Source organism: Salvelinus namaycush, unplaced genomic scaffold (assembly GCF_016432855.1).
Source record: "Salvelinus namaycush isolate Seneca unplaced genomic scaffold, SaNama_1.0 Scaffold434, whole genome shotgun sequence".
NCBI classification, from domain to species: domain Eukaryota; kingdom Metazoa; phylum Chordata; class Actinopteri; order Salmoniformes; family Salmonidae; genus Salvelinus; species Salvelinus namaycush.
In genome coordinates, this window is record NW_024061125.1 from 10,684 (window position 1) to 23,103 (window position 12,420).

The 12,420-nt window shown below is 43.4% G+C and overlaps 1 pseudogene; it reads left to right on the top strand.

Annotated features, from left to right (window-relative positions):
• Positions 1 to 339: 339 nt before the first annotated feature.
• On the top strand, positions 340 to 12,189 carry LOC120041308 (annotated as a pseudogene).
• Positions 12,190 to 12,420: the final 231 nt, after the last annotated feature.

Here is a 12,420-nt window from a genome sequence, read left to right on the forward strand (position 1 = left end):
ACCTGTGTCTGGGGAAACCAGCCCTAATGTTCATGTCACAACAACTGAACCTGTGTCTGGGAAACCAGCCCTAATGTTCATGTGCTTCTACACCTGCATTGCTTGCTGTTTGGGGTTTTAGGCTGGGTTTCTGTACAGCACTTCGAGATATTAGCTGATGTACGAAGGGCTAATGTTCATGTCATAACAACTTAACCTGACAATAGATGAGCTGCTGGTTGAGTTACTTGGTTTCTTGCATAGAATTAGAATTCTAATTGAATTGGATCTTGGTAGTTTCTTAGCTGTATGGCTTCCTTATGTAGTGTGGTGTTACTGTCTCTACCTTGGCCTCTACAGGTAACGTCAGTAGACAGGAGGCTGTAAGTATGATCCTCTGCTGAAGATTGAACAAAAATACAAGGTAAGCGACACACTGGACGCCTCTGGTAAAGGCCTGCTCCCATTTCTGACCCCCCTAAACCTGGGAACATCATAGTGTAACAGTGTGTATTCCTGTGGGTAGATTCTGGACATGTGTGCTGCTCCTGGATCCAAGACAGCCCAGTTGATCGAGATGCTCCATTCTGATATGGACATATCCTTCCTTGGTAACGTGTGTCACACACGCACAAATTGCAAAAATATGATCTAAAATTTAAAAAAACACCTGATCCATTGGAGTGTCTGAACTGTTGTCCAATAGGAAAAGACCATAAGTTGCTGAATGTATCTTTTCTGAAAAGGAATAATACACTAACAACACATTGTAGTCCTGAACATCCCTCTCTTTCGCTCTACCTTCTGCTTTGCAGAGGGCTTTGTGATAGCCAATGACATGGACAACAAGCATTGCTACCTGCCGGTGCACCAGGCTAAGAGACTGAACAGCCCCTGTATCATGGTGGTGAACCACGATGCCTCCTGCATCCCCAGACTACAGATAGTCACGGAGGACGGACAGAAGGACACACTTCTATGACCGCAGCCTCTGTGATGTCGCCTGCCGGTAAACAAAGATTTAACCTGCTTAGCTGAGAGAGAAGTAGGGGAGAAAGAAAGGCAGGGGGAGACAAAAAATCTGGGGGTTTTGTGTTTGACTGTTAGAACTCGACATGATATCTAGACAGTCAGCAATATGGAGCTATATAAACCTCATGGTTCTACCCTGTCTGTCCTATGATTGGTTGCTATACTGGGTAGGCTACTGCTTGTTTGTTTTTAGTAGGGGAAACAAGTGTGACTACAAGAATGAGACTGTGGGTAAAGTAACTCTTCCAGGTCAAATGCTGAGTCTGACTGGTCCCATCACTCACACATATTTACTGTTCATTTCTAAAACTTTTTGTTTCTTCTAACTTTTGTTAGTCTACATTGCCAAAGCAAGTGAAATAGACAATGTTTAATAGGTTTACATTTGGGACTCTGGAGTGGTGCAGCGGTCTAAGGCACTGCATCTCAGTGCAAGAGGCGTCACTACAGTTCCTGGTTAGAATCCAGGCTGTATCACACCCGGCCGTGATTGGGAGTCCTATAGGGCGGGGCACAATTGGCCCAGCGTCGTCTGGGCTTGGTCGGGGTAGGCTGTCATTGTAAATAAGAATTTGTTCTTAACCGACTTGCCTAGTTAAATAAAGGTACAATTTAAAAAAACTTTGATTTAATAGAGACAGAGGAAAGGGATGAGTAGAGACATAAGAGGGAGGCGGCTGAGCAGTCTGAAACCACGCTGTTGGAGTTCCTGTGTGGGAAGGCTCATGTGTCGTTAGGGGTTTGCTTTCCTGGTTTGTCTCTGTCCAAACAACATTTTTAAGTGTGTTCCTATTTTCTTCATTTCCTAAAGTCAAGTATTATGTGTATCTCCAGTGGAGAGGGCACCATGAGGAAGAACATTGATGTGTGGAAGAAATAGACCACCAGCAACAGCCTGCATCTCCATGGGTGAGGAGAGAGCTTGTGTGTGTCTTAACCTTTATTTATTTTATTTCGCCTTTATTTAACCAGGTAGGCCAGTTGAGAACAAGTTCTCATTTACAACTGCGACCTGGCCAAGATAAAGCAAAGCAGTGCGACACAAACAACAACACAGAGTTACACATGGAATAAACAAGCGTACAGTCAATAACACAATAGAGGAAAAAAGAACGTCTATATACAGTGTGTGTAAATGGCATGAGGAGGTAAGGCAATAAATAGGCCATAGTAGCAAAGTCATTCACAATTTAGCATATTAACACTGGAGTGATAAATAAGCAGATGAAGTAGAGATAGAGATACTAGTAGAGATACTGGTGTGCAAAAGAGCAGAAAAGTAAATAAAAACAATATGGGGATGAGGTAGGTAGATTGGGTGGGTGGGCTATTTACAGATGGACTATGTACAGCTGCAGCGATCGGTTAGCTGCTCAGATAGCTGATGTTTAAAGTTATTGAGGGAATTATAAGTCTCCAGCTTCAGCAATTTTTGCAATTCGTTCCGGTCACTGGCAGCAGAGAACTGGAAGGAAAGGTGGCCAAAGAGGTGTTGGCTTTGGGGATGACGAGTGAGATGTACCTGCTGGAGCGCGTGCTACGGGTGGGTGTTGTTATCGTGACCAGAGAGCTGAGATAAGGCGGAGCTTTACCTAGCATAGACTTATAGATGACCTGGAGCCAGTGAGTCTGGCGACGAATATGTAGCGAGGGCAAGCCGACTAGATCATACAGGTCGCAGTGGTGGGTGGTATAAGGGGCTTTGGTAACAAAATGGATGGCACTGTGATAGACTGCATCCAGTTTGCTGAGTAGAGTATTGGATAACATCGAATTCGAGGATCGGTAGGATAGTCAGTTTTACTAGGGTAAGTTTGGCGGCGAGTGATGGAGGCTTTGTTGCAAAATAGAAAGCCGATTCTAGATTTGATTTTGGATTGTGTGTGTCTCCAGATCCGTATAGCAGTGCATGGTGTGGAGCAGTGCATGGTGTGGAGCAGTGCACGGTGTGGAGCAGCTAGCTGTAGGAGGGAGGATGGTCTACTCTACCTGTTCACTCAACACTGTAGAGGACGAAGCTGTCATAGCAACAGTACTGGAGAAGAGTGAAGGTAACACACATGCATGCATGCACAAATCCAGTGTCTCAGACACACACCCACACCGGTGATAACTGCCTCATCTGCTTTGTCTCTCTCCAGGTGCGTTAGAGTTGGCAGATGCGTCCGCTGATCTCCCAGGGTTAAAATGGATGCCTGGAGTAACCAAATGGAAGGTATATAACTGTTGGACCACATGACCTCCACCTCATGCCTAACAGTCACTGCTAGCAGCTACTAGAGGTACTTGATAGGCATGAGAGTCTAGCCACTACAATATTCATGATATTCCACAACCTTGTCAGTTTATTGACGACATATTCAGACAGTTTTAGATCGCGCTCTTTCCCATCTCCTCCCCATCTACAACTATCTCTCACATACTTATTCTCTATTCATTTTCTTTCTTTCCTAGTTGATGACTAAGGAGGGTCAGTGGTATAAGGACTGGTCAGAGGTGCCAGCCAACCACCATACACAGATCAGACCCACCATGTTCCCTCCCACAGACACAGAGAAACTGGCCAATATGAAGTTGGAGATGGTACACACATCTGTGTATACACATGCGAACTCATACACACCCACCGGCTCCACTTTATTTGGTTAGAATATGCCTAAGATGTCAACTTTCATGACAGTCATGTACATTGTATTTGCTACACCTGTGCACATTCACCTTTCAACACAGCTGCATACATATCTGATCCTAATATGAGATAAATAATCAAATCTAGACAGACTATCAAATCCCTGTGAAGGGTTGCTGGTTTGTGTTTTGATTTCTACCAGCAGAGGGTGCTCCTGGCCCATATTTATCTCTATATAATATATACATACGCACACACACACACAGTATCTATGTGTATTCAGTATGAGGATTCTGCCCCATCACCAGAACACTGGAGGCTTGTTTGTAGCTGTCCTGGCCAAGAAAGCCCCCCTGCCCTGGAACAGAACAATCCCCAAGGTACACACCCACATACTTGCACGGGAACATACACAGAAAAGCGCACAGTCCACACAGACACGCACACTTCACACACACATGGACACGCACGCTCCTCACACCTTTGTTTTCTTGTTAACACAGGCACATTTTAGATGGAACGCAACACTGTCCGGTACCTCATACACGAGAGAGAAGTTCCCACAAAAGTGAACTTTGATTCCTTTCTCCAGTTGAGGAAGGAGCAGACATCCAGCTCAGTGCCCCAGCCAGAGGACTCTCCAGTGGACACCCCCCTCCTTGAGAAACCCCTGGAGGATGGAGACGAGGCAGGAGAGGACTCGCCCAAAGAGCTAGTCAGACCAAGGAACCCAACGTGTGTGGGTGAGATGAGGGAGGGAGAGTGTGTGCAGGGTGGGAAATTAACTTTTTGGTCCACCAGCCACTGGCAGGTAGATAAGAAAAATGTACCAACAACAGATTTTTTACCAGCCAAACTACTTTTCCCGCCATAATCACTCCAAAAATCACAAAAACGAATGAGCATGCATTCTAATGTTTCTAAAACAAAAGTATTACTAGTAAGAAGTAATGGGGTATATTGCTTAATTTTGATGATGATGTTTTACAAAGAGTACATGTGTTCCTAAGTAGAAATGTAGAAGCACACAAATACATCTAGGAGAACAATTACAATGTTTGAGTGTTTTAATGACAAGAAATTACAAAAAGTTAATGAATAAAAGTTTTGGGGAGTGATACATACTCAATCAAGCACAATCATTAGGTGATACAAATGTTCAGCTTCCCCTTTAAGGGACAGGGCGTTACCGTGGTAATTTGGACACTCCCCTGTGATGGAAAATCTGACTGCAATGTCTTCTTAGCAGAAGGCAGTTGCCGCAAACTCAAACTAATATTGAAAAACAACCTAGTATGTGAACAAAACGATGTAACTGGCAAAGAAACACGAGGGAGAAAGTCACACTTTAGAAGCCTTTCTTTTTTTTTTTTATGCTCTTTGTGACCATCCGCCAACATGGCTGGTGAAATAGACATTCTTACCTACCAATGACAATCTACATTTGGCGGGTGTTAAATTCCAGCAGTGTGTATCTTCTGACTCTGCTCCAGGCCTCCCAATAAAAAGATGAAGACTTCAGCATGATTTTAAAGAAGACCTCTTTGTCTTCCTAACTGAAGACCACCCTGTCTTCCCACCTATAGAGTGAGTATTTGGTCTCTGACGGATTGCAACCTATGTAAGCAGCTGCTTGATATCAGCGTTACCTGTATGGAGGGGAAACTGTTTTGACCAAGCATAGATAGTATTACCTTTACAAGGTAATGTACACTGAACAAAAAAATATAAACGGAACATGCTTTAAATTTAAAAGATCTTTCAGAGTTTTACAGTTCATATAGGGAAATCAGTCAATTGAAATAAATTGATTAGGCCCTAATCTATGGTTTCACATGACGGGCAATACAGATATGAATCTGTTGGTCACAGATACACACCCTACTTAATTTTTTTAAATTTAAGTTGTCAGTATCTTGTGTGACCATTTTGCCTCATGCAGCATCTCCTTCGCATAGAGTTGATCAACCTGTGGAATGTTGTCCTACTCTTCTTCAATGGCTGTGCGAAGTTGCTGGATATTGGCGGGAACTGGAACACACTGTCGTACACGTCAATCCAGAACATCCCAAACATGCTCAATGGGTGACCTGTCTGGTATGCAGGCCATGGAAGAACTGGGACATTTTTCAGCTTCCAGGAATTGTGTACAGATCCTTGCGAAATGGGATCCTGCTGAAACATGAGGTGATGACGGCGGATGAATGGCACGACAATGGGCCTCAGGATCTCGTCACAGTATCTCTGTGCATTCAAATTGCCATCAATAAAATACAATTGTGTTTGTTGTCTGCAGCTTATGCCTGCCCATACCATAACCCCACCACCACCATGGGGCACTGTTCACAACATTGACATCAGCAAACCACTCGCTCACACAACGCCATACCCGCTGTCTGTCATCTGCCCGGTACAGTCGAAACCGGGATTCATCTGTGAAGAGCACACTTCTCCAGCATGCCATCGGTTACGATGCCGTACTGCAGTCAGTTCAAGACCCTGGTGAAGAAGACGAGCACACAGATTAACTTCCGAGAGACGGTTTCTGAAAGTTTGTGTAGAAATTCTTTATTGGCGCAAACCCACAGTTTCATTAGCTGTCTGGGTGGCTGGTCTCAGACGATCCCGCAGGTGAAGGAGCAGGATGTGGAGTTCCTGGGCTGGCGTTGTTACACGTGGTCTGCTGTTGTGAGGTCGGTTGGACATACTGCCAAATTCTCTAAAATGACGTTGGTAGAGAAATTAACATTCCATTCTCTGGCAACCGCTCTGGTGGACATTCCTACAGTCAGCATGTCAATTGCACGCTCCCACAATACTTGAGACATCTTGTGGCGTTGTGACAAAATTGCACATTTTAGTGGCCTTTTATTATCCCCAACACAAGGCTCACCTGTGTAATGATCATGCTGATCATCACCCAACTACCTCATCCCCATATTGTTTTAGTTTTTTTGCTCTTTTGCACACCCAGTATTTCTACTTGCACATCATCATCTGCACATCTATCACTCCAGTGTTAATGATAAATTGTAATTATTTCGCCTCTATGGCTTATTTATTTCCTTACCTCCCTAATCTTACTACACTTGCACACACTGTAGATATACCTTTCTATTGTGTTATTGACTGTGCGTTTGTTTATCCCATGTGTAACTCTGTGTTGTTGTTTGTGTTGCACTGCTTTGCTTTATCTTGGCCAGGTTGCAGTTGTAAATGAGAACTTGTTCTCAACTTGCCTACCTGGTTAAATAAAGGTGAAATAAAATAAATAAATGATCATGCTGTTTAATCAGCTTCTTGATATGCCAGACCTGTCAGGGGATGGATTTTCTTGGCAAAAGAGATGCTCACTAACAGGGATATAAACAAATTTGTGCACAAAATTTGAGCGAAATAAGCTTTTTGTGCGTGTGGAAAATGTCTGGGATCTTTTATTTCAACTCATGAAACATGGGACCAACACTTTACATGTTGCGTTTTATATTTGTGTTCAGTGTACAGGTTTTGATTGATAACTTAATCTATTCCATAATGTGTGTGTTGCTGGTCCTTCTATGACCTGTCTCCAGGCTTCCCTAAGACCCTTCTCACCCCAAATCCCCCTAGTACACTCAGCACCTGCGCAGGTGGATGTGTGTGTGTGCCTCCAAGCAGTCAGATAACCACTCCCTTCCCCTATTCCTCTGTCACTCTCCCCCTCTCTTTCGATGCCCCCCTCCCTTTCTCTGTTGTGATGTTTAGACTTGACCCAGGGTCTGATCAGTCTCCAGTTAAACATTAGAAACAGTCTGAGTCTCCATCACCAGACTGTTCCCAGAACTACATACAGTACCAGTCAAAAGTTTGGACACACCTACTCATTCCAGGGTTTTTTGTTATTTTGACTATTTTCTACATTGTAGAATAATAGTCAAAACATAAACTATGAAATAACACACGGAATCACGTAGTAACACAAGGAGTGTTTAACAAATCTAAATATATTTAAGACATGAAGGTCAGTCAATCTGGAAAATTTTAAGGACTTTGTACGTTTTTTCAATTGCAGTCGCAAAAACCTTCAAGCGCTATGATCAAATCAAATTTATTTATATAGCTCTTCTTACATCAGCTGATATCTCAAAGTGCTGTACAGAAACCCAGCCTAAAACCCCAAACAGCAAGCAATGCAGGTGTAGAAGCACGGTGGCTAAGAAAAACTCCCTAGAAAGGCCAAAAACTAAGAAGAAACCTAGAGAGGAACCAGGCTATGAGGGGTGGCCAGTCCTCTTCTGGCTGTGCCGGGTGGAGATTATAACAGAACATGGCCAAGATGTTCAAATGTTCATAAATGACCAGCATGGTCAAATAATAATAATCACAGTAGTTGTCGAGGGCGCAACAAGTCAGAACCTCAGGAGTAAATGTCAGTTGGCTTTTCATAGCCGATCATTGAGAGTATCTCTACCGCTCCTGCTGTCTTTAGAGAGTTGAAAACAGCAGTTCTGGGACAGGTAGCACGTCCGGTGAACAGGTCAGGGTTCCATAGCCACAGGCAGAACAGTTGAAACTGGAGCAGCAGCATGGCCAGGTGGACTGGGGACAGCAAGGAGTCATCATGCCAGGTAGTCCTGAGGCATGGTCCTAGGGCTCAGGTCCTCCGAGAGAGAGAAAGAAAGAAAGAGAGAAAGAAAGAAAGAAAGAAAGAGAGAATTAGAGAGAGCATACTTAAATTCACACAGGACACCGAATAAGACAGGAGAAGTACTCCAGATATAACAGACTGACCCTAGCCCCCCGACACATAAACTACTGCAGCATAAATACTGGAGGCTGAGACAGGAGGGGTCAGGAGACACTGTGGCCCCATCCGATGATACCCCCGGACAGGTTCAAACAGGCAGGATATAACCCCACCCACTTTGCCAAAGCACAGCCCCCACACCACTAGAGGGATATGATGAAACTGGCTCTCATGAGGACCGCCACAGAAAAGGAAGACCCAGAGTTATCTCTGCTGCAGAGGATAAGTTCATTAGAGTTACCAGCTTCAGAAATTCCGGCCCTAATAAATGCTTCAGATTTCAAGTAACAGACACATCTCAACATCAACTGTTCAGATGAGACTGTGTGAATCAGGCCTTCATGGTCGAATTGCACGAATAATAAGAAGATACTTGCTTGGACCAAGAAACACGAGCAGTGGACATTAGACCACTGATGAGTCCAAATTTGAGATTTTTGGTTCCAACCGCCATGTCTTTGTGAGATCCAGAATAGGTGAACGGATGATCTCCGCATGTGTGGTTCCCACCGTGAAGCATTGAGGAGATGCTGTGGGAGTGCTTTGCTGGTGACACTCAGTGATTTATTTAGAATGCAAGGCACACTTATTCAGCATGGCTACCACAGCATTCTGCTGGACCTATCATTTGTTTTTCAACAGAACAATGACCCAACACACCTCCTGGCTGTGTAAGGGCTATTTGACCAAGGAGAGTGATGGAGTGCTGCATCAGATGACCTGGCCTCCACAATTACCCGACCTCAATCCAATTGAGATGGTTTGGGATGTGTGAAGGAAAAGCATTCAACAAGTGCTCAGCATATGTGGGAACTTCAAGACTGTTGGAAAAGCATTCCAGGTGAACCTGGTTGAGAGAATGCCAAGAGTGTGCAAAGCTGTCATCAAGGCAAAGGGTGGCTACTTTGAAGAATACAACGTATACACTACAGTTTAAATGTTTTGGGTCACTTAGAAATGTCCTTGTTTTTGAAAGAAAAGCAAAAAAAAATTGGTCCATTAAAATAACATCAAATTGATCAGAAATACAGTGTAGACATTGTTAATGTTGTAAATGACTATTGTAGCTGGAAACGGCACATTTTTTTATGGAATATCTACATAGGTGTACAGAGGCTCATTATCAGCAACCATCACTCCTGTGTTCCAATGGCACGTTGTGTTAGCTAATCCAAGTTTATCATTTTAAAAGGCTAATTGATCATTAGAAACCCCTTTTGCAATTATGTTAGCACAGCTGAAAACTGTTGTCCTGATTTAAAGAAGCAATAAAACTGGCCTTTAGACTAGTTGAGTATCTGGAGCATCAGTATTTATGGGTTTGAAAACAGGCTCAAAATGGCCAGAAACAAAGAACTTTCTTCTGAAACTCGTCAGTCTATTCTTGTTCTGAGAAAGGAAGGCTGTTACATTAACAATGTCTACACTGTATTTTTGATCAATGGACAAAAAATGTGATTTTCTTTAAAAAACGAGGACATTTCTAAGTGACCCCAAACTTTTTAACCCTAGTGTATTTTGATTTGTTTAACACTTAAAAAAAAAATATTACTACATGATTCCATATGTTATGTCATAGTTTTGATGTCTTCACTATTGTTCTACAATGTAGAAAATAGTAAAAATAAAGAACACTTGAATAAGTAGGTGTCCAAACTTTTGATTGGTACTGTATATATGCACATGCATATACACTGATTGTACAAAACATTAAGAACACCTGCTCTTTCCATGACATAGACTGACCAGGTGAATCTAGGTGAAAGCTACGATCTCTATTTGATGACATCTGTTATCCACTTCAATCAGTCTAGATGAAGGGGAGACGGTTTAAAGAATGATTTTTAAGCCTTGAGACAATTGAGACATGGATTGTGAATGTGTGCCATTCAGAGCGACAAGGCATAAGATTTGAGTGCCTTTGAACGGGGTATGGTAGTAGGTGCAAAGCACACCGGTTTCAGTGTATCAAGAACTGTAACGCTGCTGGGTTTCCTGTGTGTATCAAGAATGGTCCACCACCCAAGGGACATCCAGCCAACTTGACACAACTGTGGGAAGCATTGGAATCAACATGGGCCAGCATTCCAGTGGAATGCTTTCGACAACATGTAGAGTCCATGTCCAGAGGAATTGAGGCTGTTGAGGGCAAAAGGGGGTGCAATTCAATATCAGGAAGGTATGCACAAATAAATAAAAAAATTCAGTGTTTACATGCATGCAGAATACTCACTACGGTTCTGGCTCAATGATGTGTGAAAAAATATTGTAAGAAGCAATGGCTTATTTGAAATCCAAACTATTATTCAAAACATTGAAATCAGAAGCAATCGGTAAATATGTTGCTGAAATGGATGTTATTCTCAAGCACTGTAATTTCATTATTTTGTGTGTTTTGCAGGTGATCAACACAGGGGTGAAGGTGTGGTCTCTCAACAGCGACAAGGAGGAGTTTGGCTGTGCCTTCAGACTTGCCCAGGAGGTAGGTACACGTGTATTAATATTCTAGACTTTCAGATAACATGGAAAATGCACACTCGCACATACGGCAGTACACATGCGTACACGCACTCAATCCTCTCTCTCCCTCCTCATCCATCTCTCCTCCAGGGTATCTATACTCTGTTCCCCTACATCCGCTCCAGGATGATCACAATCAGTGTTGAGGACATCAAGATTCTACTGACTCGGGAGAACCCGTACTTCAACCAACTGGAGGATGATGTTCACCAACAGGCCAAGAAGATTGGTACAGTCGTGCTTTTTGTTTTTCCTTCAAACCCGTCTATGTTCTGTACTGTGTGGCTGTAGGGTGGTGGCTTTGTGTGTGTTCATGCAGTGTTTCTCTGTTTCTACAGAAATGGGCAGCATTGTTCTAAAGTACCGGCCTGATAGTAGGTAAGTATCCATTTTGTCTCTATTATTTACTGTTATCAGAGAATTCACCCTCTTTCTCTCTCCAACCCTCTCCTCAGTAACCTTGATGGTCCACAGTGTCCTATAGAGCTGTGTGGCTGGAGAGGCAAGTCCTCCATCAGAGCTTTCGTACCCCGCAACGAGAGGTTCCACTACCTCCGCATGCTGGTGGTCGAGGTATTCCGGAACAAACAGGGACCGGGACCCAGGGAGGGAGAGGAGGAGATGGAGACGGAGAACGGGAACAAAAATGGCAGCATAAAAGAGGAGGTGAAAGTAGAGGTGACGAGCACCTGACAGGGGAGGGGAGATATTGACCAGCACCTGAGGGGAGGAGTAGAAAGAGATTTGTATCTCATTAGTCTTAACAAGTTTTCCTCTCTTTGTCTCCACCATATTACGTTTACCCTTTTGTTTTTATATCAGTGGAGATGTAGGAGAGGCGTTGAACCTCTTTAGACTATTGAGACACAGGGAGGAAGGGAAAGGGAGGAGGAGGTGCTGTATGAGCTGGAGCTATGCTGGCCAGACTAGGGCTAGACCAAATGTGAGGGAGAAGAGATGAGTTGGGTAGCTCAGTAGAACTTCTAAGCCACTGCCATAGCAGAAAGGCCACCCCTTGACAGAGCACCTGGTCTTCCATGCTCCCCCAGACTTGGTACACTCCAGGGGTCGAAGCTTTAGTAACTTATTTTAGTTTCTACTGCTGATTTGTTTTAACAGGGAACTTCACTGGCAAAAAACTTTTTAAAATTATTATTATTGTGCATGTTTGAATGTTTATCAACGGCTATTTAATTTTCTATCATTGTAAGGAAGATGGAATTGATTAAAGATATTAAATTCATATACAGTCTCTGAAGGTCATTGAAATTGAATCTAACCCCAACTCTGCTTCCCACGCACACAAATAAACATGCACGATCTCTCAAAGTAACTGCCTTTATGTGGTTGCCATGGCGACTTAAACTGCATCATATCACACAAACATACACAACCCCCCCATCAGCCATATCTCTCCTATTTAGTACCAATCTCTGCTGCCATGACGACCATGCAGCCACCTCAGGAAAGAGTA